General features: G+C 44.6%; 1 long non-coding RNA gene, 3 other non-coding genes and 2 pseudogenes across 4 annotated transcripts in view; all 6 read left to right on the top strand.

Annotated features, from left to right (window-relative positions):
* LOC146858744 (uncharacterized) overlaps positions 1-27,644 on the top strand; it is a 350,319-nt gene that overhangs the window by 81,535 nt on the left and 241,140 nt on the right. The gene's annotated exons all lie outside the window — the stretch shown is intronic.
* LOC146858792 (small nucleolar RNA U3) lies at positions 6,743-6,940 on the top strand (annotated as a pseudogene).
* On the top strand, positions 13,791-14,015 carry LOC146858791 (small nucleolar RNA U3). The gene has a single exon (XR_014980274.1). It is a non-coding gene; the product is annotated as a small nucleolar RNA U3 (small nucleolar RNA).
* LOC146858790 (small nucleolar RNA U3) lies at positions 14,379-14,559 on the top strand (annotated as a pseudogene).
* Positions 19,313-19,530, top strand: LOC146858789 (small nucleolar RNA U3). Its single transcript, XR_014980467.1, has one exon. It is a non-coding gene; the product is annotated as a small nucleolar RNA U3 (small nucleolar RNA).
* LOC146858788 (small nucleolar RNA U3) lies at positions 24,287-24,504 on the top strand. The gene has a single exon (XR_014980484.1). It is a non-coding gene; the product is annotated as a small nucleolar RNA U3 (small nucleolar RNA).

Below are 27,644 nucleotides of genomic sequence, written 5' to 3'. Positions count from 1 at the left end.
AAAAATGTCTCAACGTTAATCCAGAAAAGACCAAAATAGTAGTATTTGCCCACTATAAGAAGAAGAACTCACTTTCAGCTACCATGGCACCTAAGACCATAATTTTGGCACCCAAATATAACTATCGAGGGGTGTGGTTTACTGAATCTGCTCACAGAAGATCACTAAAAAAGAAATCAATAGCAATAATTTATGGACTAGTCGGTCTCTACAATAAATTAAATAGCCCTGCTGCAAAGTGAATAATCAAAGTTACTCAAGCCTCCCTTGTTCCAGCTTTAGAATATGGACACCAAGCCTTTCCTGGAAACTGCTCGGAATGCCTGGAACACGCTCAGCGTGTCGGATATTAGAACATTTTCCAACTCCCGAAATGTTGCCAAAGATCGAGACTTAGATTGGAACCCGGTCTGGTGAAACAATCTCTAAGTATAGAGGCATTTTTACATTTTTATACTGAAAGCACCAGAGAATTCTCTTAAGGCTTGCTTCAGATCTATCTTTGAAAAACCGGGGAACAGTCAACTACAGAGAGCAGTAGCAACCTCCGCAATAAGCCCAGCAGCATTTGCACTGTAGTCCATTTCGTACATGACATTGAAAAAGACCATCAATAGACAGGTACGACTGGCCTCAATTCAGCAAGACCAAGCCTCTCTAAAATCTTCGCCGACCTTGCGCCCCTTAAACTCTTTGTACTGGTTTCAAGAGCTCAGCCTTACCTATCAGTTGCCATCAATCGCGGAACACGGAGAGGCATTATGTACAGTCGTCTACTTGGTCTACCAATATCAGATTTCAATCCTGCATGGGCCTAGCAGGATAATGGAGACGCCTGTAGGTTATGCAACTATAAAAGAGAATCATGGTTGCGCCTTCTGTGCTGCTGCCCCGTCTTGATCAAAAAAAGGAGAGCCCTACTCAGGCCAATATTTTTGAGGCAGGGGACCCATACTTGTACAGAGGCATCAGCAGTAGGTCTCTCACAATCTGACGTTACTATTCTCGCTCATTGCAGGAAATTTGTAAAAAAGCTCAGAAAAACCGTACATCCTTGTATTGGTCCCCTTCAACCGCGGCACAAAGTCCAGAAACTTACACCGGACTACAAGACAAAGAAAACGGTATCTAAACAACCTCACTGCTTGCTTGCATTTCGTTAGGAAAAGCTGCAGGTCAATAGCATTGGACATGCCCAAGTGTAAATTTGACCGTTGTATTGCCTGTTAATTTAATGGCAGGCCCTCCCTAGGTATTCTGATTCAGTTTTAAATGAGCACTGTAACCACTATCAAGCTTAAGATCTCAAAACTTTAGCTACCTTCAATTCAATGCACTTTTAACTATGTTTGTAAGTCATATTGACCAAAAATCCTTAAAATGGGTTTTAAAAACCCCATTAGCTATAGCACGCACCAGCGCTTTTTATGCCTAGACCAAAATTACATCTAGGATTTGAGAGGTAATCATAACCATACAACTCATTATTTCAAAGTTAAATAGAACTATGGCCTGTAGAGACTAGCATTCGTTTAAATGCCTATAACCAGTAAATATATTTATTTACTGTGTTCCATTATTGTGACAACTCCTCGTAATTTCTCTTATTAGACTATACATGAACCAAATAGTTTGCTGTTTTTATTTGCATAATGGTCTTTTATTTGCTCTTTGAGTAATAAAATCATTAAAACTATCCACAAAGCAAACAATAACATTAAGAAGACTGTCACAGGCTGAAACATAAAGCACAAGTAATTTATAGGAAACTAAGACAGACTAAAGTAACAGGGCACTCCAGTGAGTAGTACAGGCGCCAGTGCACAGGGATCACATTATTGATTCACAGACTCAGGAACAGAATAATTAAGCTCCAGACATATGAATATTGTTGGACCTTGTGAGCTCTGGCTCTTATTTTATAATAACGAGTTTATAAACCAACTCTTACGAGAGCATAAGTGAATCCTATCTAAGATAAATAGAATTGGGCACTTTGTTAAAGTACTCCGCCACTTTGAGTCACAAAACTTAATTAACTAACAGAGTCATGTTAAATTGATTATGCATTTGTTGAGTGGTTTGCTGCTAACATCATTGCTCTTTTATGTCGGAGTAAAACTGTATAATTAGTTATATACAGATCTGTATGAGAAAACGTGCTGTTTTTTTAAATCTCTTTTGTAATTGTTTTAACTAACTGATACAAATAAAGACACATTGACTGTGTGTCTTAAAAGTAATTCTAGAACAAACTAGTAGCCAATACAAAGTTTGGAATGTAGTAAAAGTGCAACTAAATCTGGGAGCAGAAGTAATCTTTCAGCTGCCTTAATCTAAATGATGTGGAGGTGTTGCCATAAAGGTATTTGATACCCAAACGGATGGCATTGCACTGATTGAACCGGGACCCGAGTAAAGCTGTTACCTCCATACCAGACATTCCAGTTTGAGATATGGAAGACATCCATGAATTGTTTTTAGCTGAAAGGTGCCAGTGAAAACAAATGCAGAGATCTGGACAAATATGTGCACTTTACTGTAGATTTTTACTCCTAGGATTTTAGAAACACTAACAGCAAGGTGAAGGGCCCAAATTCAATAGCCCTATATCTTTTTATTTTTGATAATCAACTTGAGCCAGTTTTGGCCAATTTTACCTCACTGATCTCCAGCATGCAGTCGAAGCTCAGATTTAGTAGTTTTCATCCACAAAATTGAAAAAGTAGCTGAGTATCATCGGCATTCGCATGACTTTAGAGACTATTTGAGTGGATGAGGTCTGCAAGTGTGGGCGGATAGACATTAAACATGTAAGGCAAAAGTAGACTAGACCCTTAGATATGCAACAATCAATGGTATCATTTTTTGAATGAGTGTTATTTTTGGGTGGTGCCTGTTAAGAAAAGAACCAATTCAAGATGACTCCTCCTCGTACTGATTACCAACAACCTCTGTGGTGAGAGGTTGTGTTTAGGTACTGTTGAAAACATCAGAGCTATCTAACCAAATGAGTGTTGATGTCATTGTCTGCTGTCAACTGAAGATCATCAGTGACAGTGAGTACCACATCCTCTATGCTGCTGTTGGCGTAAAAAACAGTCAAGGACATAGTTAATGTCCCTAAAAAATTCATCTGCTTTACAACACAATGTCCCAATGACAGAGCGGTAAGGAGGAAAATTGGATGGTTATTGGCTGGTGCAAGACAGAGGGGGAATTTTAGTCCATTATGGTCTAAGGGTCCGTCAGGCCGAGGCAATGCCCGATGCCACCCTGGCGGAGGACCATTTAGCCTCATTGGAGATCCCCACCTTTTTACCTTCATTTTCATGTTATTATAAAGCGCATAAAGGCCAGAAACCCAGCTTGAAAACGCATTTTCGAAATTACAGCATTATCACAATCAATCTACAAAACGTTTTACAATTATTGAGAATGTATACAAACATTGAAATTAGCATGTAATTTTATTATCAGTCTGTTCAACAGAGAAACTTTATAAGAGACCAATTAGATGTGATACATCTCTGTTTAAGATAATCTTTCAATCTATATTAAAGTTTACCAAATTTGTGACATAGAGCATTCCATAATGCTGTTCCAGCTACAATGAGCATTTTTGCTCCAAATATAACCTACGTCCAACTTGGGAGAGCTGTATGTTAAAACAGGCAATTTTTGGAGTCAGGGGACTACATTAAGTAAATTGAATAAGGGAAAATAAACTGACTTAGTAACGGTTGTTACTTATGGTGGCCAACTTTCCATTATCCCTTGCAGGCACAGTGCGTGCACAGAGGCACTTTGTGCGCACCTAGACATCAGAAGACGTTTGTTCATGTCTAGGTGACTGTGATTCGCATAGGGCATTTTGGGGGTTTCATTGTAAATCCCGCTTTTCAAAATCAGACCATCTCAAAAGATATAACTCAGCTGGAGACTGAGCTTATCGAATGTGATTAGTATCCATACTGCATTTGAGTCCTAATCATCTTACCCTCTCTTGAAATTAGCCTTGAGAACTCTCTATTGCAACTTTTGAATGACAAGTTGAGAAAATGAACAACTCAGGCATCCAAATGGAATTAAATAGTCTTAAGCTTTGAAAACCAATGGTAAATATAAGTATCTGTTATAAAAACGGGCCAGTAACCACCTACTTCCATAGGATCAGGTCCAGTGGGTACTCTTTAACCTTGGAGTAGGATATTTGACAAATAACCTCAACTTTCCCACTCATCTATATATGCTTGAAATATGCTTGAAACATACACTGTATTTTAAATATGGACAGCTCCCACAACAGTGGCATTTCCCTGGGAAAGGCAGCCTCTTGACCTTGCCATTGAAATCACTGCCACCCCAGTTGTGGTCTAGAGGACTGTGTAACCAGGAGCAGTGCTTAATTTGAGCTGCTGGTTTCTGGTGCTCTACACCAGCACTTAATTGTCAACACCGGCACTTATGACATTCTTTCACAAGTTGGCATTGTTGTCTAATACAGAGCCGAGTACAATAACAGTTATTTATTAATTTATTATACATTAAAAATTACTAATACCTGCCGGTCAAGCCACTCTTATAGCTTTGGGGTCCTGGAATAGTCTGAATTGTCAGTTTTATAACAGTGTGATGGTTAGTAGTTGTGTTGGTACTACCATTGGCAGCGCTGGCAAAGGCAATGGATGGTGCAAGCTGCAGTAGCCTCCTGATGAGGGCCCTGGCACTTTCTTTTTTTTTTAACAAACTAATCATTGACCAAGAAATGCAGTTTTTAATCCAACCCTCCCATTTGGCCAGATTGTGAGCTCTTAGGCAATCACTTTTTATACGTATTCCTCTCCTCTAAATTAGCAGAATTGGGACTATTTAAGAATCAATGTAGATACTGCTACTAAATGTTTTGTTAAAGAATAGACTAAGTATTACTTGATGGAGAGGAGATTTGCTGAGTCTCATGGTATATTTCAACATGGTGATAAATGTATAGCCATTACAGCAAGTAGTAGTGTGATGCTGTCTCAGGCCTACTACATTAATACACTGATTCTGGGCAAATAATGCTCTCCTCGCTCCACTCATCTGTGTGAGACAGGAGCCACAATTGCAGGACAAACCTGTAAAATGCAGGACGGTCGACGACCCTTTTGTTACTGCCTGGTGACAATCCCTTTTCTGTGAAGGAAGCTGCCACCCTGGCACAGAGCTGTCTAGCAGCTATGCTAGCAACAACTTACTTGTCTTCTATAGCCTTGCAGCGACGCATCCACACAAACCATAATGAACACTCTTGTCAGTGTGCTAGCCATCACCAGCATTGTTTATTCGCCTCACTGCCTTCTAACCTGAGTGAAAATATTTTGGATTATTTTGCACATCCTTGACCAGTATCTCCAGCCATCTCCTCCAAACCTTTCCATTTAGTTACATTTTCTTCACAGACCAAGGGAGAGGGTAATTGACAGACTATTCGAAGTAATCCTGTAATCCATGGCTGGTTGTTGTACAATCAGTCTCCTAGAGTTGAGGGGATATTACCTGAATCCTGCAAGATTTCTGAGAGGAGCTGTGGGCCTGACTGTGACCTTGGAGCTGCTGGCCTGCGATAGACAGGAAGGAGTGCCTTAACACTGCAGTGAGACAATTGCCAAGAAAAAGAAGCCAAGCCACTTAGCCCATGAGCACTGGGGCAGCCTGCGAAATCATAGACTGTCTTGGGGAGTGTAACAGACATCAACCTGAGGTTGGAGTAGGTCTCCAGGTCTCTCAGACCTAACCTCATATCACCCTTTCATCCTTTAAGAAGTATACCTGCTGCAGTGATGACCCACCTGGGAGTTCTGCAGCTACAAGTGACGGTGACCTGAAATACTTGATGCTGCAAGTATCTGTGAACTGAAAAACCTACAGTTACAGGCAGCTGTGAATTGAACCACCAACAGTAATTAGCTGCTCCGATCCCAGAGTCAGTCACCTCCTAACACTGAAGTGACTGGTGCTACTGCAGCCGACTGGCATAATCTCCATGCAATGCTCATGCATGCCAGCAGTGGCGGCCGCAACTTAACAGGGGCGGAGTGGCAGGCGGGGGGAGGTGCGGAAGGGCAGGGGTGAGGGTAAACATAAGAACAAAAATAATTTTAAAACACTTACCTGCAGGCTGGCTGCCGACTCTCGGTCCTCTTCACCCGCTTCCAAGGCCAGGAACCAGGAACAGCAAGCACCCAGGCTTCCAGACTCCCATAGCCAATCACGACGCTGCTGAGCAGTGTCATAATTGGCCTGAGCGCTGTGGTTCGGCGCTCAGAGAAAGACTGGGGGCCTGGATGGTAGTACAGCCTGGATGGAGAACATGCAATGTCCACATGCCTGTTTGGTCGGCCCGAGAGGGCTGGCCAAACAGTCCTGCGCACTTAAGTGAGTGCCTACCACTCCTCCCCTGTTCCTGTTAGAGCCTGCCCCGCACCCAACCAGACGAGCTATGGAAAAATAAAATGATAACGTTAGTTTTTATCATTTTATTTTTTCCTTTTTTAACTGCTCACAGAGCAGTGGAGCGACACTCCTCCGCCTTAGCAGAGGAGCTGCCCCTGCATGCCAGCAGTGTCCCGAGGCAGATCAAAAGCTGATGAGCAGGAGCTAAAGCGCTGATAGAATCTGAGGAAGGCATGACTGTCCATATGTCTCACTGTAAAGCCCCAGACACATTCTCATCGCATCCAAGCTTCTGATAGATACTAAGAGCAGATTCCTCACCTTTTTAATTTTCCGCAGATGCAAGTTGCTCCTCAGGAGCCACGGGGAAGAGTTGTAGTGTTCTCTTTTGAGCGCGAAGCGAGTGAACAGTGCTGATTTCATGCATCTGCTGTTTGCAGTTGATGACTGTTCCTCTCTTCTTTGCAGGAAGGCTGGAGGAAGTGAACACAAACTGAATGGTTAGCTTCTTATTTAGGTTTCAAAATTTTACATTTTTTATTTAGTTTGTTCATCGCTTGGCTGCTGCAGTGTCCAGCAGTTGAGTTTATGCATATGTAGTGAAAACTTTTGAGCTTTCTTGGAAAGGTTTTAAAACAGACGCATTTCGAAAAATATGTCTAATCGATAATTTGGTTCATTATTTATACCAACATCGTTTTTCAAATGCACAAAGCAAAGAGGACTTTCCTCGCTGCACTGCGTGAAAGAGAGAGACTTGTCTTTACAACAGATGCTTTTTTGAAAAAAGAATGTTTCATCGATAATTTGGTACTTAGTTTTTCGAGCGTGCAAAGAGGACTTTCAAATGGACCCTAGGACAGATTTATCAAACTTTTCATGCAAGGCAATGCAGCAAGACAACTTGCAGTGTGGCACTGCGTAAAAGGGAGAGGGCGGAATGCAGCACACATAGAAAGAGGACAAAACGGGGAGAAATAAAGATATTTTTCCTCGTGGCGACTCTGTTGGGAAAGAGTACAATGTTGACACAGTCCTAGGTTCATTACTCTCCGTAAATCTGAGAATGCATTAAAAAAGAATGGGTGGATGGATGGAACACCCACTCTCCACCCATGTAACGCATTCCCAGCACAGAGTAACGCAAAGCAGCATGTTGCACTGCCTTGCATTTCTCTGGATCGTAGGTACTCGCAAACATTTTCCAGGGGGTCAAAAGGTTTGTCCTGTCATGTGACCAAGGGCTACATTGATGTCAGCGAGGTGGCAGATTTTGTTCATGTATAATAGCAACCCAGGCCACTCAGACAGTGAACAAAGCAACTGACTTACCTCTTAGTTCACTATTTGCACTGCAGGGTTGGGGGAAGCATGAATGTTTTTAAGTTCATGTTTGCAAACTATCAGTTTACAAAAATACTTCTCAGTGCATTGATATACTAAGGAGAAACGCTTATACATGTTGAAGAAATGCACTTTTTTAGATTTTTTTTAGAGACTTTCACATTTATTTCTCGTTTTTTGCAAGAAGTCTTTAAAAAAGAATGTGTTCCTTAAGTTCAGTGGTGCAGGACACCTTCACTTCTTTTCTTTTACTTTAGTTAATAAGTTGGTTTAGTTGGAAATAAATGCTTCGCCCTTTAATTACCATCTTTCAGACTATTAGTGTTAGCCCAGTGTTGCTGTACACTAGGGGGCCGCATGTAAAGGTCAGGAGAGCTGCTTGCGGCACCCAGGCCGTACTTTGAGTATCCCTGCTCTAGATTTACTTAGCCATGCACTGTGACCGGTGTTGGAGGTATGATTCCATGCGCTGGAGGGCTCCTCCGAGAAGCCTCCTGTACTCCCAGTAACAGCCTTCCAGGGTCTACCAGTAAGCTTGTGCTGCTGTCGATCCCAGACACAACTCTGCCCTCTTGCTGCTGAGCTGAGCTTGAGGAGGGGAAGTTAGAACAATAGGTTTCCTGTCACAGAGAGGTGTGACCACCTTCAAGACAAGACTTAGTGTATTGGGCTGGGGTGGGGGCGCTTGCCAGACTGCTTTGAATGGCACATCTGGTGTCCTCCTTGAATACTCCAGTTTGAGCTAGTTCAGGGAGCCCCTGGCTCCTACTCTGGCGTGAAACTGGACAAAAGACATGGAAGTATCCTCCCCTCTGTCCAGCCCCTCCTCTGGGAGGGACTCATGAATCGTTCCAACCCTTTCCCTAGGGTACGTGAGGCCTTGCCTGTTGGTGGCTCTTCAGATTCGTTGGTGGACAAGATTCAAACCGAAAACCACTTCAATTTCAACCGTCTGGGCACCTTGGACTTTACTGGACTTCGCCTGGAATGTAGACTTAACCAAGGAAGACTCCTGCTGCTCCTGGTCTGCAAGTTTTCTTCGTCGTCTGTGCCTGTGCTTCATCCAGGTTCCTTTCTAGGCCTGTGGGCATCAAAGACACCCGAAAGAATCTCCCTTGGAGTGAAGGAGTCACTCCCCTGCATCAGCCGGCACAGCAACAAAGCTGACCGGTCTGCTGCTCCTGACGTTCCACGGACTCCGAAAGGCTCAGCAACACAGGTGGTAGTTCTGCAACTCCCTCAGGGCATGACTTGTCCTCTCAGCAAGTTTGACGCCAGTGTACCTCGTCGGAACCGCTGGAACAGAACCCCAGTGCAGTGCATTGACTTATCATTGCCAAGACTTGTTGGCTCTGTACTCCAGAGATCTTCGGGCTGCAAGAAGCTCCAGCCTCCAGCATCTTTTTCTGTCAAGATCTTTGTCCTCACGGCATCCTCTGCACCATGAGCCTGCATCTTTGGTGAGCTGCTCGAAGTCCTCGTGCGACTCCTGTGCCTTCAGCCTGTGGATACTCGTGAGGGTCTTCTTTGGCTTCAGTGAGCTCCCCTGCTTGCTCAGAGCTTGCTCTGACTCTTGCAGTTGGTGAGTCCCTTGGACCTTGCTGGGCCCAGCGTTGCTCCTTTATCATTTACTTTGTCTGTTACTGCTGCCAAGGCTTGTTGGTGCTCCCGTCTGACCCCCTGGTTCTCGACTTATGATATGGAACAGGTTGTGAACAGCTCCTGGTCTTCCACTGCATTGCCTAGTCCTCATCACAGCTGCAGCGACAAGGTCACTGTCATCACTTCTGCATCTTCCGTCGTCAGTGGTCATTGCTCTTCCGTGCCTCCTGGTCACCTCCGAGTGGCATAGACTCTATCCCCTCTGCTTGCAGGTACTTTTCTTCAAGAATCCATCCTTGGATTCCACCGGACTCCTCCACCCTCTTCGCCAGCGGCATCTTTCCTGAAGTCCTCCATTGTGGTCTACGACGGTTTCCGAGGTAACTTGGCACCTATACACCCGGCTTCCCTACTGTAGGTATCCTGGTTCCAGGGGTGTCCACGGGTGGGTGACTCTACAACCTTCTGTTTTCCAATGGGTTTCTTCAGGGTCCACCAATAAAGGTTCTTCTTCTTGAAAACTGCAACCGCGACTTTCTAATTGACTTGCATTGAGTACGCAGCTGTTTTTCCACTCTGCAAACAGTTGCCGTGGGGTTCCTGGGTACTTACCTCGTGTGGTTCCTTGGGTGTCTATCTCTTCTGAGTCTCCTGGTCCAAGTCCTGACTTCTGTCACAGTTTGCATTCATTTTCTTTAGTATATGGTTTGGTCTCCCCCTGGAGACCACTGTGTATTTGTGCTTACTTATCTGTTTACAATTGAAATATTGTGTGTATTGTGTTGATATCTCTGGGTAGGAGATATACCAATGTGTTAGTGAGTGTGTATAATAATTATCCCTATTTTTATAACTACACTGTGTACCTCTTTTTCGTTTAACCTACTCTATATGATTAGTTCTGGTAAAACAAGCTGCTTAACAATCTTTCTGGACTAAGCCTGAAGGCTACTCTCCACAGCTACCACTTTTAGAGCTTTCTATGGCTGTCTAGGACCACTAAAATCACCATAAGGGTTATCTTTATTAGTGCAAGATGCTTTACTTAAATAATTGTGAAGCATATACTCAGCCAGCCTCCTTCCTTGGTGTGCAGCGGTTGGGATTTAAGCCTGCACTGTTTTACCAGCTAATCTAGATGTGGTTAGATGAAATGCCATCACTAGCATTATGTTATAAGGTAAACAGTGGTTCCGTTGGGTGAAAGAATTACTTTACACATTAGGCAAAGTCAAGCGTTATTCAGATAATATGCGATATTCTACTATAAGCAACACACAAAACAGTTCATATGCAAATCAAATTCTTTATATATAAATTACGTCATTCATATATATTTGCATCAATATTTTATGGAAGGCCGTCAAGCAATAGTGTAATAATAAAAGTAACACAGTGAATAGTAAGTGCTCAGTGACAATGTGCGTGATATGTACAATACTTTAAAATCTAGAATATTTGAAAATGGCCAGCGGATTAAATAGTTATAGTAAAGCTGCGTGATGGAAGAGTTCCTTTTGGCGCAGATTCTATGTACTGGTCCACATAATAGTCGACGTTTCAACCCTTGTGCTGCGCTAATTTAAGGTCAGTACGGGTCTTCATCAGGACAAAAGGCTAACAGTGACGGCCTTGTAGAGATTGAAATTCAAAAAGGGCCCTTTGTGGAGATGCCGATCCGGTAAGATTAGGAAGGACTTCAAACGGATGATTACATTGTGGGGGCCTCAGAGGTATATCCGATGAACCACAAGTCAGGTATCAGTCGGTGCTTGTCAAAGATATCTCTTTCAATATGGGATGCCGTCTCTATTCACGGCGCTGCTAAATTGGTCACTCGGGCGGCAGCCAATGTTTTCTCTGCTCGTCTAGAGCGACGAAAACTCACTAAGACGGCAGGCAAGAAGTCCGGGCTCGTCTGTGGTATGCGGCAGCAGGCCGAGTGACCAATTTAGCAGCTCCTTTCTTCATTTGAGGAAGGGCTGGAAGACGGAAACAAACACTGAAATGTTCCGTTCCTATTCTGATGAATATTAGGATCAAAACTGTCCCGACAAGTATTGATTCCCCAGTGAGCAAAATCCTCTGTACAAGAAACATAAACCGTATTTTGGATACTGCCGTAGTGCAGAGTTGCCTAAAGGTTGTAGGGCCTGGAAAAGCTGCATACGTTGAAACCGGCTGGTAAGACGAGGTGTTGTTCATGTCAACGCTTTCTTGCATCGCCAGGCATTCAGAGTTCATCTCAAAGTGATCATTTCCGTTAAATTCCGTTGCGACTGGATACCCCGCGGGGTCATTAGCGCGCTCTGTAAACACTGATTGATAGGTCTTGCGGGAGTTCTTTCACGACGTGTGACCCCTGGTCGAATGCCATCGTCTTGTTAGACTCTTAGATGTGAACTGGGGACGAGTACCTTTGTTCGGGAGACTGAAGACATTACATTGCCATACATATGGTCTGTGGTGCAACTTTTTAAAATGTAAAGGTCGTTGGTTGCTACACCTTCCGCGGCTCATTTATGAGTCCTTGCGTCACTTTTGCGCCGCCGGTGCGTCACTTTTTTTGACGCACCAGCGGCGTAAAAATAGGACCTTGTTGCACCATATTTACAAAGTGACGCATCTAGGTAGATGCGTCACTTTGTAAACCCCTGCGCTATATTATACCTGCGTCAGGTATAATGTATGCAGGGTGGGCGGTCCCACGTAAGTAAGCATTGTAGAAGTGACGCAGTGAAATCTATGAGATTTCACTGCGCCACTTCTAGGGTGCAAATGCGTCAATATTACGCCTGCCTCACAGCAGGCGTAAGACTGACGCAGGCCCTTTCACATGGGGCTTGCCCCATGTGAAAAGACACATTGCTGGAGTTGCGTCACTTTTGTGACACACTCCAGCAATGCAATTTGGGAAAAAGGGGGTGGTGACGGACAGAGTTTCTGAATGATGCAGAATACTCTTACCAAGTCAAGAGATCATGGTTTTAATCCATCACCGTTTTTTAGCTCACTGCACCATCCCAGCTCAGAACCTGGCTACATGCAAATTAGTCTGTACCTGTCCCAGTGCATGATGGGAACAGGGCAAACCAAACTACCAAGCCAATTCTTATACTGGGAAGGAAACAAGCTTCCGGGGACCGGTTTCTGGCATCACAGCCTTCGTCGGCCCGGCTTGCCTGAATCCTGATGGTGCAATGAGCAAGGGACTCACGTCTGAGCATACCCTCCTGCACTGAGTGCGTCACTTTTGCGCCTACAGATACGTCAGAAATACTGACGTATCTGTAACTCCTTGCGACATGATGCGTCATACTGTAAATATGACGCATCCATCACTTCGCAAGAAGGGCGCACTGAGAAGTGACGCATCGCTGCTTTCACGCAGCGATGCATCACTTCTCATAAATGAGGCCCTCTGTTTCCACGCCTGCAACCTTGCCTGGTCGCTTCTCATGCACTAGCCATCAGTCTCACTCTTTCGGCAGATTGACAGTTCATAAGCTGGATCAAATATTCTGATTGAAAACCGTCTTCTTGCTCAGTCTTGTGGAACCTGCAGTTTTGTGAAGAGTTTTCCCAATTTTCCCTCGTGTAAAGCATTGCAGTAATCAAAACGAGTGCAAATGACGCTTTGCCTCTGAACATGTGAATCGCTTTTCAGATAGGAAGTGGAACATCTCGCAAAGATATTTTAGGATGAAACTTCCAGAAAAATCCCAGTCTTGGCTCGAGCATCAAAATCAAGGCTTTGAGAATAGTTCCTAGGCCACCTACAGTTTTGGCACCGTATGATGTGGAATCAGAGCGCGGGTGCGGCTTTGCTTCGACAGAGTAAGTGCTCTGGTGATTCTGTCTGATCTGTAGTAAAACACATTCTTCGCGCAGTCTGACTATGCACAGCCATCTTGAAACGGTAAAGGTGCTCATTTAGTGCAGTGCAGAAAACTGTGGAAGTAACGCTGGATTGTCTTTGCTGTGAGTTTGGTTCTCTTCATTTTTCAATAAGTACAAATGTGTTTGTTGCTGTGAGCGAAAGCACGAAACAAAACTATGCCTACGCTCTGTTTACCTGTTTGAAAATTAAACTTTCACACTGTTAAGTCCTCTGTCTGTTTCGGGAGCAGCGAGCAGGGAATCCGTGAGTGTCAGGAAAAGGCAGGCTGAATGTGATTGGTTGCTGATTTCGATTATGCAGATTTTTAAATTAGTGCGTCACCGAGGATCTATTGAGAATGCTTTACTGTGAAGAAAGCGTCTGCCCGTGCATCTTTAGATTGTTACTTTTATGGTGTTATACATCTATATGTTTTTGTTGGAGTTGATGATGCCGAACGTTTGCTTACCGTACCTAAGAAGGGTTTCTACTTTTTCTGTGCGTGTGAGCTGCAGTCATATGGGTTAAGACTATACTTTCAGGGATCATTTCTATAGTTCTTAACTGAGGAAATGTGTTCGGCCTTTTGGCTAAGATCAAGTGTAGTACACTTGGTGGTCACTAGGGGGAGATCGGTCAGCCGGGATGTAATCAATGCACTTTGTGTGGCAATGAAACTCCTGAGCGTAAAGGAAAGAGTAGCTGGACTGTTGGACCGCTGGGCGGCTCACTGTGAAGTGGGCTGACTGGCGGACTGGCTGGATGGTGATTTTTTACGTAGGTCGGTGGGTTTGGCTGGAAGCCCGAACGGCATGGCTGGAAGGCTAAGTCGACCCCCTGTCTGGCAAACCCCTCCTAGGTCCGACCAGCGCAAGGCTGACCGGCTAATGGCTGACTGCGGATTGGTTCCCCGCAGTTCGGCTGGGCTGGTTGGCTGCTGGAGGGAGGGCAGAGCTGGACAGGGCGGGGCGGCTGAAAAGATAAGCCATGCCTAGTACCCCCTGGGCTAGTACGCCGAGTGAGTTGGCCGGGACGGGAGGCTAGGCTGGCCGGTGTGGCAGACTGGCTCGACCGACCGACTGAGGGCTAGACGGGTAGATCCGAGAAAAAAAAAAAAAAAAAAATGTGTTCGAAAGTGTCTGGTCTTCGCTAACCACGAGGAAGATTTGTAGTGTTCCCTTCTGAGCGCGAAGCGAGTGAACAGTGTTGCATTTATGCAGCTTCTGTTTGCTATTGATGACCGTTCCTCTCTCCCTTACAGGAGAGCTGGAGGAAGGAAACACAAACTGAGTGGTTAGCACCTTATTATAGTATAAGAAAGTTCAATGTAGTCGGTTCTGTATTTCGGATCCTTGTTGCTGGCTTTGTTTATTAGTGGGTTTATGCACGTGGGGTGAAAACGTTTCAATTTTCCTGCACTTGGTTTTGGGGCAGGTGTTTAATCGAAAAGTATGTCTTCTCTTTAAATTGGTACATTTGATTTTCAAACGCGCAAGGAGGATTTTTCAAATGGACCCTGGACAGATTTATCAAACCTTTCACGCAATGCAGCTAGACAACTTGCCGGGCTGCCATGCCTGAAAAGGAGAGGGCAGAATACATAGAAAGAGGACAAAACGGGGAGAAATAAAGCTATTTCTCCTCGTGGCGCCTCTGTTGGGAAAGCGTACACTGTTGACGCAGTCCCCGGTTTATTACTCTCAGTAAATCTGGGAATGCGTAGAAAAGCATGGGTGGATGGAAACACCCACTCTCCACCCATTTAACGCATTCTTGGCGCAGAGTAACGCAAAGCAGCGAGTTGCCGCTGCCTTGCGTTTTTCGGGATCATAGGTCTCGCAGACATTTTCCAGGGGGCCAAAAAGTTTGGCCTGTCATGTGACCCACGGCCGCATTGATGCCAGCAGGGTGGCAGATGTTGTCCATGTATAATAGCAACCCAGGCCGCACAGACGGTGAACATAACAAGTGACTTACCTCCTGGTTCACTATTTGCATTGCAGGGTTGGAGGAAGCATGAATGTTTTTAAATACTTCTCAATGCACTGATATACTGAGGCGAAACGCTTCCGCATGTTGAAGGAATGCACTTTTTAAAAGATTTTTTTTAGAGACTTTCACATTTCTTTCCCGTTTTTTTGCAAGATGTTTTTAAAAAAGAATGTGTTCCTTAAGTTCAGTGGTGCAGGACACCTTCACTTCTTTTCTTTTACTTTAGTTAATAAGTTAGTTTAATTGTAAATAAATGCTTGGCCCTTTAATTTCCATCTTTCGGACTATTAGTGCTCCATCAGGTAAACAGCAGCCCGGTGCTGCTGTACACCAGGGAGCCGCATGTAAAGGTCAGGAGAGCTGCTTGCGGCCCCTGGGCCATACTTTGAGTATCACTGCTCTAGATTTACTAAGCCATGCAAAGCCACTCAAGGTGGCCTTCCGCGTCTTAGTAAATCTTAGTGAAGCCCTGGCGTTGCCTAACGCTGTTTTGCATGTCGCAATGACAACACAAGAGCTTCATAAATCTGGGCCCATTCTGTATGGGCTATCTTTAGAGCTTAGACTTCTGCCAGGCAATTAGTGCTGCACAATGATTTATCGCTGTGCCAAATTGACTGTTGCAAGGGGCTTTCTAATGCTTTTTAGGCTTTTTAGACTAAAACCAAGAGTAACACCATGGTCACAGGTCCAAAAACGTACAAGGCCACAGCGGATCTTAGACTGGTGCGGATGAAGAACGCCTTCTTGGGCATTTGCTACGTTTTTGTGCTGGCACTGCCGTGGCAGAAATTTGCGTAACCGTAAAGGCTTGCGTCTGTTTACTTACCGTCACAAAAGCCCTTCTTGGCATCGCAAAACAGTGCATCTCCCCACGAGCGCTAGCACACCCGTTAGTGTATCAAGGGCTTGGTGTCTTAGACTATTGGAATTTTGCAAGATTTATTTGAGAGGGTGAAGTTGCAGCGATCAAATAATGGTGGGAATGAGCCACCTGCTCTAACGTTCTAGCGAATGTCATTATTGTGGCGTTCCCCTGTTTAATTTAGAGAATTGCTACATCATTGACCGGAAAGTTGAGATATCATTATAGCCGTTCTGCCTCGTCTATCACATTGGTTAAATTCTCTGTTCCCCTCGCTTTTGTCAATATCTCGACCAAGAGATCATTTAATGATAATTGTAGCCCCCCGTTATGTTGTTATATGGAATATTAAAACGCTGGGAACTTGAGAGCTATATGGAGATAATGGGAATGTCAGCTACTGGTAAACTGTATTTTTTTTTTTTTAAACCCTGCGCTTTGAAAGTTCTAAAGCTGTGATGCGTAGAACCGCAGATGACACCCTTTTGGATTGCCAACATGCCCTAAAGCCAGGGAAACAATGTGGCTGGGTTGGCGGTATAACATGAATTGGTGAAGTTGGTGGTCTGACGGCAGGCCGGGTGAGTGCCTCCAATCTTCACCTCATCTTGTCTTTGTAAAGGTTGGGCGTAGCCCGACGTCCCTCCCAGCCATGGATCGCATTATTAATCAAAAACGAAAAAATGACCCTAAATTGTGGTAGCCTTCTAGCCTGCCGCAAGAGGCCATGTGGACCGTTTCTGGTCCCCTTCCTTCATTTTTGCTCTTGCCTTCAAATTTAACCTAGCATGGCGAAGCAAGGCTTTAGTTAGTGGCTTAGACCACAGCGGCAGGTTTTAAGACTATATCTTATCTGCTGAGAGCTTGGCCAGGTGGCGGTAAAAAATGCTGCTGTGATGTCCTCCTGTGCCATTGGGACAGATTAGCATAGCGTTATAAAAAGTTTCGTCTTGATATGTAATGAAAGAAGAAGTTGGAAATAGTGTTTGTAGGTGTCACAAAGTTGTTGCAGAAAATTCCTGATCTGAACAGGAAGGGAACGGACAGAGTTGCGTTTGTGGAACAGCTAGCTGCTATAAATAAATGTTCCTTTCTTCATTTGAGGAAGGGCTGGAAGACGGAAACAAACACTGAAATGTTCCGTTCCTATTCTGATGAATATTAGGATCAAAACTGTCCCGACAAGTATTGATTCCCCAGTGAGCGAAATCCTCTGTACAAGAAACATAAACCGTATTTTGGATACTTCCGTAGTGCAGAGTTGCCTAAAGGTTGTAGGGCCTGGAAAAGCTGCATACGTTGAAACCGGGTGGTAAGACGAGGTGTTGTTCATGTCAACGCTTTCTTGGATCGCCAGGCATTCAGAGTTCATCTCAAAGTGATCATTTCCATTAAAATCCGTTGCGACTGGATACCCCGCGGGGTCATTAGCGCGCTCTGTAAACACTGATTGATAGGTCTTGCGGGAGGTCTTTCACGACGTGTGACCCCTGGTCGAATGCCATCGTCTTGTTAGACTCTTAGATGTGAACTGGGGAAGAGTACCTTTGTTCGGGAGACTGAAGACATTACATTGCCATACATATGGTCTGTGGTGCAACTTTTTAAAATGTAAAGGTCGTTGGTTGCTACACCTTCCGCGGCTCATTTATGAGTCCTTGCGTCACTTTTGCGCTGCCGGTGCGTCACTTTTTGTTACGCACCAGCGGCGTAAAAATGGGACCTTGTTGCACCATATTTACAAAGTGACGCATCTAGGTAGATGCGTCACTTTGTAAACCCCTGCGCTATATTATACCTGCGTCAGGTATAATGTAAGCAGGGTGGGCGGTCCCACGTAAGTAAGCATTGTAGAAGTGACGCAGTGAAATCTATGAGATTTCACTGCGCCACTTCTAGGGTGCAAATGCGTCAATATTACGCCTGCCTCACAGCAGGCGTAAGACTGACGCAGGCCCTTTCACATGGGGCTTGCCCCATGTGAAAGGACACATTGCTGGAGTTGCGTCACTTTTGTGACACACTCCAGCAATGCGTCACTTTTGCGCCTACAGATACGTCAGAAATACTGACGTATCTGTAACTCCTTGCGACATGATGCGTCATACTGTAAATATGACGCATCCATCACTTTGCAAGAAGGGCGCACTGAGAAGTGACGCATCGCTGCTTTCACGCAGCGATGCATCACTTCTCATAAATGAGGCCCTCTGTTTCCACGCCTGCAACCTTGCCTGGTCGCTTCTCATGCACTAGCCATCAGTCTCACTCTTTCGGCAGATTGACAGTTCATAAGCTGGATCAAATATTCTGATTGAAAACCGTCTTCTTGCTCAGTCTTGTGGAACCTGCAGTTTTGTGAAGAGTTTTCCCAATTTTCCCTCGTGTAAAGCATTGCAGTAATCAAAACGAGTGCAAATGACGCTTTGCCTCTGAACATGTGAATCGCTTTTCAGATAGGAAGTGGAACATCTCGCAAAGATATTTTAGGATGAAACTTCCAGAAAAATCCCAGTCTTGGCTCGAGCATCAAAATCAAGGCTTTGAGAATAGTTCCTAGGCCACCTACAGTTTTGGCACCGTATGATGTGGAATCAGAGCGCGGGTGCGGCTTTGCTTCGACAAAGTCCTCTGGTGATTCTGTCTGATCTGTAGTAAAACACATTCTTCGCGCAGTCTGACTATGCACAGCCATCTTGAAACGGTAAAGGTGCTCATTTAGTGCAGTGCAGAAAACTGTGGAAGTAACGCTGGATTGTCTTTGCTGTGAGTTTGGTTCTCTTCATTTTTCAATAAGTACAAATGTGTTTGTTGCTGTGAGCGAAAGCACGAAACAAAACTATGCCTACGCTCTGTTTACCTGTTTGAAAATTAAACTTTCACACTGTTAAGTCCTCTGTCTGTTTCGGGAGCAGCGAGCAGGGAATCCGTGAGTGTCAGGAAAAGGCAGGCTGAATGTGATTGGTTGCTGATTTCGATTATGCAGATTTTTAAATTAGTGCGTCACCGAGGATCTATTGAGAATGCTTTACTGTGAAGAAAGCGTCTGCCCGTGTATCTTTAGATTGTTATTTTTATGGTGTTATACATCTATATGTTTTTGTTGGAGTTGATGATGCCGAACGTTTGCTTACCGTACCTAAGAAGGGTTTCTACTTTTTCTGTGCGTGTGAGCTGCAGTCACATGGGTTAAGACTATACTTTCAGGGATCATTTCTATAGTTCTTAACTGAGGAAATGTGTTCGAAAGTGTCTGGTCTTCGCTAACCACGAGGAAGATTTGTAGTGTTCCCTTCTGAGCGCGAAGCGAGTGAACAGTGTTGCATTTATGCAGCTGCTGTTTGCTATTGATGACCGTTCCTCTCTCCCTTACAGGAGAGCTGGAGGAAGGAAACACAAACTGAGTGGTTAGCCCCTTATTATAGTATAAGAAAGTTCAATGTAGTCGGTTCTGTATTTCGGATCCTTGTTGCTGGCTTTGTTAATTAGTGGGTTTATGCACGTGGGGTGAAAACGTTTCAATTTTCCTGCACTTGGTTTTGGGGCAGGTGTTTAATCGAAAAGTATGTCTTCTCTTTAATTTGGTACATTTGATTTTCAAACGCGCAAGGAGGATTTTTCAAATGGACCCTGGACAGATTTATCAAACCTTTCACGCAATGCAGCTAGACAACTTGCCGGGCTGCCATGCCTGAAAAGGAGAGGGCAGAATACATAGAAAGAGGACAAAACGGGGAGAAATAAAGCTATTTCTCCTCGTGGCGCCTCTGTTGGGAAAGCGTACACTGTTGACGCAGTCCCCGGTTTATTACTCTCAGTAAATCTGGGAATGCGTAGAAAAGCATGGGTGGATGGAAACACCCACTCTCCACCCATTTAACGCATTCTCGGCGCAGAGTAACGCAAAGCAGCGAGTTGCCGCTGCCTTGCGTTTTTCGGGATCATAGGTCTCGCAGACATTTTCCAGGGGGCCAAAAAGTTTGGCCTGTCATGTGACCCAAGGCCGCATTGATGCCAGCAGGGTGGCAGATGTTGTCCATGTATAATAGCAACCCAGGCCGCACAGACGGTGAACATAACAAGTGACTTACCTCCTGGTTCACTATTTGCATTGCAGGGTTGGAGGAAGCATGAATGTTTTTAAATACTTCTCAATGCACTGATATACTGAGGCGAAACGCTTCCGCATGTTGAAGGAATGCACTTTTTAAAAGATTTTTTTTTAGAGACTTTCACATTTCTTTCCCGTTTTTTTGCAAGATGTTTTTAAAAAAGAATGTGTTCCTTAAGTTCAGTGGTGCAGGACACCTTCACTTCTTTTCTTTTACTTTAGTTAATAAGTTAGTTTAATTGTAAATAAATGCTTGGCCCTTTAATTTCCATCTTTCGGACTATTAGTGCTCCATCAGGTAAACAGCAGCCCGGTGCTGCTGTACACCAGGGAGCCGCATGTAAAGGTCAGGAGAGCTGCTTGCGGCCCCTGGGCCATACTTTGAGTATCACTGCTCTAGATTTACTAAGGCATGCAAAGCCACTCAAGGTGGCCTTCCGCGTCTTAGTAAATCTTAGTGAAGCCCTGGCGTTGCCTAACGCTGTTTTGCATGTCGCAATGACAACACAAGAGCTTCATAAATCTGGGCCCATTCTGTATGGGCTATCTTTAGAGCTTAGACTTCTGCCAGGCAATTAGTGCTGCACAATGATTTATCGCTGTGCCAAATTGACTGTTGCAAGGGGCTTTCTAATGCTTTTTAGGCTTTTTAGACTAAAACCAAGAGTAACACCATGGTCACAGGTCCAAAAACGTACAAGGCCACAGCGGATCTTAGACTGGTGCGGATGAAGAACGCCTTCTTGGGCATTTGCTACGTTTTTGTGCTGGCACTGCCGTGGCAGAAATTTGCGTAACCGTAAAGGCTTGCGTCTGTTTACTTACCGTCACAAAAGCCCTTCTTGGCATCGCAAAACAGTGCATCTCCCCACGAGCGCTAGCACACCCGTTAGTGTATCAAGGGCTTGGTGTCTTAGACTATTGGAATTTTGCAAGATTTATTTGAGAGGGTGAAGTTGCAGCGATCAAATAATGGTGGGAATGAGCCACCTGCTCTAACGTTCTAGCGAATGTCATTATTGTGGCGTTCCCCTGTTTAATTTAGAGAATTGCTACATCATTGACCGGAAAGTTGAGATATCATTATAGCCGTTCTGCCTCGTCTATCACATTGGTTAAATTCTCTGTTCCCCTCGCTTTTGTCAATATCTCGACCAAGAGATCATTTAATGATAATTGTAGCCCCCCGTAATGTTGTCATATGGAATATTAGAACGCTGGGAACTTGAGAGCTATATGGAGATAATGGGAATGTCAGCTACTGGTAAACTGTATTTTTTTTTTTTAAACCCTGCGCTTTGAAAGTTCTAAAGCTGTGATGCGTAGAACCGCAGATGACACCCTTTTGGATTGCCAACATGCCCTAAAGCCAGGGAAACAATGTGGCTGGGTTGGCGGTATAACATGAATTGGTGAAGTTGGTGGTCTGACGGCAGGCCGGGTGAGTGCCTCCAATCTTCACCTCATCTTGTCTTTGTAAAGGTTGGGCGTAGCCCGACGTCCCTCCCAGCCATGGATCGCATTATTAATCAAAAACGAAAAAATGACCCTAAATTGTGGTAGCCTTCTAGCCTGCCGCAAGAGGCCATGTGGACCGTTTCTGGTCCCCTTCCTTCATTTTTGCTCTTGCCTTCAAATTTAACCTAGCATGGCGAAGCAAGGCTTTAGTTAGTGGCTTAGACCACAGCGGCAGGTTTTAAGACTATATCTTATCTGCTGAGAGCTTGGCCAGGTGGCGGTAAAAAATGCTGCTGTGATGTCCTCCTGTGCCATTGGGACAGATTAGCATAGCGTTATAAAAAGTTTCGTCTTGATATGTAATGAAAGAAGAAGTTGGAAATAGTGTTTGTAGGTGTCACAAAGTTGTTGCAGAAAATTCCTGATCTGAACAGGAAGGGAACGGACAGAGTTGCGTTTGTGGAACAGCTAGCTGCTATAAATAAATGTTCCTTTCTTCATTTGAGGAAGGGCTGGAAGACGGAAACAAACACTGAAATGTTCCGTTCCTATTCTGATGAATATTAGGATCAAAACTGTCCCGACAAGTATTGATTCCCCAGTGAGCGAAATCCTCTGTACAAGAAACATAAACCGTATTTTGGATACTTCCGTAGTGCAGAGTTGCCTAAAGGTTGTAGGGCCTGGAAAAGCTGCATACGTTGAAACCGGGTGGTAAGACGAGGTGTTGTTCATGTCAACGCTTTCTTGGATCGCCAGGCATTCAGAGTTCATCTCAAAGTGATCATTTCCATTAAAATCCGTTGCGACTGGATACCCCGCGGGGTCATTAGCGCGCTCTGTAAACACTGATTGATAGGTCTTGCGGGAGGTCTTTCACGACGTGTGACCCCTGGTCGAATGCCATCGTCTTGTTAGACTCTTAGATGTGAACTGGGGAAGAGTACCTTTGTTCGGGAGACTGAAGACATTACATTGCCATACATATGGTCTGTGGTGCAACTTTTTAAAATGTAAAGGTCGTTGGTTGCTACACCTTCCGCGGCTCATTTATGAGTCCTTGCGTCACTTTTGCGCTGCCGGTGCGTCACTTTTTGTTACGCACCAGCGGCGTAAAAATGGGACCTTGTTGCACCATATTTACAAAGTGACGCATCTAGGTAGATGCGTCACTTTGTAAACCCCTGCGCTATATTATACCTGCGTCAGGTATAATGTAAGCAGGGTGGGCGGTCCCACGTAAGTAAGCATTGTAGAAGTGACGCAGTGAAATCTATGAGATTTCACTGCGCCACTTCTAGGGTGCAAATGCGTCAATATTACGCCTGCCTCACAGTAGGCGTAAGACTGACGCAGGCCCTTTCACATGGGGCTTGCCCCATGTGAAAGGACACATTGCTGGAGTTGCGTCACTTTTGTGACACACTCCAGCAATGCGTCACTTTTGCGCCTACAGATACGTCAGAAATACTGACGTATCTGTAACTCCTTGCGACATGATGCGTCATACTGTAAATATGACGCATCCATCACTTCGCAAGAAGGGCGCACTGAGAAGTGACGCATCGCTGCTTTCACGCAGCGATGCATCACTTCTCATAAATGAGGCCCTCTGTTTCCACGCCTGCAACCTTGCCTGGTCGCTTCTCATGCACTAGCCATCAGTCTCACTCTTTCGGCAGATTGACAGTTCATAAGCTGGATCAAATATTCTGATTGAAAACCGTCTTCTTGCTCAGTCTTGTGGAACCTGCAGTTTTGTGAAGAGTTTTCCCAATTTTCCCTCGTGTAAAGCATTGCAGTAATCAAAACGAGTGCAAATGACGCTTTGCCTCTGAACATGTGAATCGCTTTTCAGATAGGAAGTGGAACATCTCGCAAAGATATTTTAGGATGAAACTTCCAGAAAAATCCCAGTCTTGGCTCGAGCATCAAAATCAAGGCTTTGAGAATAGTTCCTAGGCCACCTACAGTTTTGGCACCGTATGATGTGGAATCAGAGCGCGGGTGCGGCTTTGCTTCGACAGAGTAAGTGCTCTGGTGATTCTGTCTGATCTGTAGTAAAACACATTCTTCGCGCAGTCTGACTATGCACAGCCATCTTGAAACGGGAAAGGTGCTCATTTAGTGCAGTGCAGAAAACTGTGGAAGTAACGCTGGATTGTCTTTGCTGTGAGTTTGGTTCTCTTCATTTTTCAATAAGTACAAATGTGTTTGTTGCTGTGAGCGAAAGCACGAAACAAAACTATGCCTACGCTCTGTTTACCTGTTTGAAAATTAAACTTTCACACTGTAAGTCCTCTGTCTGTTTCGGGAGCAGCGAGCAGGGAATCCGTGAGTGTCAGGAAAAGGCAGGCTGAATGTGATTGGTTGCTGATTTCGATTATGCAGATTTTTAAATTAGTGCGTCACCGAGGATCTATTGAGAATGCTTTACTGTGAAGAAAGCGTCTGCCCGTGCATCTTTAGATTGTTATTTTTATGGTGTTATATATCTATATGTTTTTGTTGGAGTTGATGATGCCGAACGTTTGCTTACCGTACCTAAGAAGGGTTTCTACTTTTTCTGTGCGTGTGAGCTGCAGACATATGGGTTAAGACTATACTTTCAGGGATCATTTCTATAGTTCTTAACTGAGGAAATGTGTTCGAAAGTGTCTGGTCTTCGCTAACCACGAGGTAGATTTGTAGTGTTCCCTTCTGAGCGCGAAGCGAGTGAACAGTGTTGCATTTATGCAGCTGCTGTTTGCTATTGATGACCGTTCCTCTCTCCCTTACAGGAGAGCTGGAGGAAGGAAACACAAACTGAGTGGTTAGCCCCTTATTATAGTATAAGAAAGTTCAATGTAGTCGGTTCTGTATTTCGGATCCTTGTTGCTGGCTTTGTTAATTAGTGGGTTTATGCACGTGGGGTGAAAACGTTTCAATTTTCCTGCACTTGGTTTTGGGGCAGGTGTTTAATCGAAAAGTATGTCTTCTCTTTAATTTGGTACATTTGATTTTCAAACGCGCAAGGAGGATTTTTCAAATGGACCCTGGACAGATTTATCAAACCTTTCACGCAATGCAGCTAGACAACTTGCCGGGCTGCCATGCCTGAAAAGGAGAGGGCAGAATACATAGAAAGAGGACAAAACGGGGAGAAATAAAGCTATTTCTCCTCGTGGCGCCTCTGTTGGGAAAGCGTACACTGTTGACGCAGTCCCCGGTTTATTACTCTCAGTAAATCTGGGAATGCGTAGAAAAGCATGGGTGGATGGAAACACCCACTCTCCACCCATTTAACGCATTCTCGGCGCAGAGTAACGCAAAGCAGCGAGTTGCCGCTGCCTTGCGTTTTTCGGGATCATAGGTCTCGCAGACATTTTCCAGGGGGCCAAAAAGTTTGGCCTGTCATGTGACCCAAGGCCGCATTGATGCCAGCAGGGTGGCAGATGTTGTCCATGTATAATAGCAACCCAGGCCGCACAGACGGTGAACATAACAAGTGACTTACCTCCTGGTTCACTATTTGCATTGCAGGGTTGGAGGAAGCATGAATGTTTTTAAATACTTCTCAATGCACTGATATACTGAGGCGAAACGCTTCCGCATGTTGAAGGAATGCACTTTTTAAAAGATTTTTTTTTAGAGACTTTCACATTTCTTTCCCGTTTTTTTGCAAGATGTTTTTAAAAAAGAATGTGTTCCTTAAGTTCAGTGGTGCAGGACACCTTCACTTCTTTTCTTTTACTTTAGTTAATAAGTTAGTTTAATTGTAAATAAATGCTTGGCCCTTTAATTTCCATCTTTCGGACTATTAGTGCTCCATCAGGTAAACAGCAGCCCGGTGCTGCTGTACACCAGGGAGCCGCATGTAAAGGTCAGGAGAGCTGCTTGCGGCCCCTGGGCCATACTTTGAGTATCACTGCTCTAGATTTACTAAGGCATGCAAAGCCACTCAAGGTGGCCTTCCGCGTCTTAGTAAATCTTAGTGAAGCCCTGGCGTTGCCTAACGCTGTTTTGCATGTCGCAATGACAACACAAGAGCTTCATAAATCTGGGCCCATTCTGTATGGGCTATCTTTAGAGCTTAGACTTCTGCCAGGCAATTAGTGCTGCACAATGATTTATCGCTGTGCCAAATTGACTGTTGCAAGGGGCTTTCTAATGCTTTTTAGGCTTTTTAGACTAAAACCAAGAGTAACACCATGGTCACAGGTCCAAAAACGTACAAGGCCACAGCGGATCTTAGACTGGTGCGGATGAAGAACGCCTTCTTGGGCATTTGCTACGTTTTTGTGCTGGCACTGCCGTGGCAGAAATTTGCGTAACCGTAAAGGCTTGCGTCTGTTTACTTACCGTCACAAAAGCCCTTCTTGGCATCGCAAAACAGTGCATCTCCCCACGAGCGCTAGCACACCCGTTAGTGTATCAAGGGCTTGGTGTCTTAGACTATTGGAATTTTGCAAGATTTATTTGAGAGGGTGAAGTTGCAGCGATCAAATAATGGTGGGAATGAGCCACCTGCTCTAACGTTCTAGCGAATGTCATTATTGTGGCGTTCCCCTGTTTAATTTAGAGAATTGCTACATCATTGACCGGAAAGTTGAGATATCATTATAGCCGTTCTGCCTCGTCTATCACATTGGTTAAATTCTCTGTTCCCCTCGCTTTTGTCAATATCTCGACCAAGAGATCATTTAATGATAATTGTAGCCCCCCGTAATGTTGTCATATGGAATATTAGAACGCTGGGAACTTGAGAGCTATATGGAGATAATGGGAATGTCAGCTACTGGTAAACTGTATTTTTTTTTTTTTAAACCCTGCACTTTGAAAGTTCTAAAGCTGTGATGCGTAGAACCGCAGATGACACCCTTTTGGATTGCCAACATGCCCTAAAGCCAGGGAAACAATGTGGCTGGGTTGGCGGTATAACATGAATTGGTGAAGTTGGTGGTCTGACGGCAGGCCGGGTGAGTGCCTCCAATCTTCACCTCATCTTGTCTTTGTAAAGGTTGGGCGTAGCCCGACGTCCCTCCCAGCCATGGATCGCATTATTAATCAAAAACGAAAAAATGACCCTAAATTGTGGTAGCCTTCTAGCCTGCCGCAAGAGGCCATGTGGACCGTTTCTGGTCCCCTTCCTTCATTTTTGCTCTTGCCTTCAAATTTAACCTAGCATGGCGAAGCAAGGCTTTAGTTAGTGGCTTAGACCACAGCGGCAGGTTTTAAGACTATATCTTATCTGCTGAGAGCTTGGCCAGGTGGCGGTAAAAAATGCTGCTGTGATGTCCTCCTGTGCCATTGGGACAGATTAGCATAGCGTTATAAAAAGTTTCGTCTTGATATGTAATGAAAGAAGAAGTTGGAAATAGTGTTTGTAGGTGTCACAAAGTTGTTGCAGAAAATTCCTGATCTGAACAGGAAGGGAACGGACAGAGTTGCGTTTGTGGAACAGCTAGCTGCTATAAATAAATGTTCCTTTCTTCATTTGAGGAAGGGCTGGAAGACGGAAAGAAACACTGAAATGTTCCGTTCCTATTCTGATGAATATTAGGATCAAAACTGTCCCGACAAGTATTGATTCCCCAGTGAGCGAAATCCTCTGTACAAGAAACATAAACCGTATTTTGGATACTTCCGTAGTGCAGAGTTGCCTAAAGGTTGTAGGGCCTGGAAAAGCTGCATACGTTGAAACCGGGTGGTAAGACGAGGTGTTGTTCATGTCAACGCTTTCTTGGATCGCCAGGCATTCAGAGTTCATCTCAAAGTGATCATTTCCGTTAAATTCCGTTGCGACTGGATACCCCGCGGGGTCATTAGCGCGCTCTGTAAACACTGATTGATAGGTCTTGCGGGAGGTCTTTCACGACGTGTGACCCCTGGTCGAATGCCATCGTCTTGTTAGACTCTTAGATGTGAACTGGGGAAGAGTACCTTTGTTCGGGAGACTGAAGACATTTCATTGC

The sequence above is a fragment of the Triturus cristatus genome, chromosome 3_2 (assembly GCF_964204655.1).
Source record: "Triturus cristatus chromosome 3_2, aTriCri1.1, whole genome shotgun sequence".
NCBI classification, from domain to species: Eukaryota; Metazoa; Chordata; class Amphibia; order Caudata; family Salamandridae; genus Triturus; species Triturus cristatus.
The sequence above is the reverse complement of the archived record's forward strand: the minus strand, read 5'-3'. Positions and strand labels throughout refer to the sequence as shown.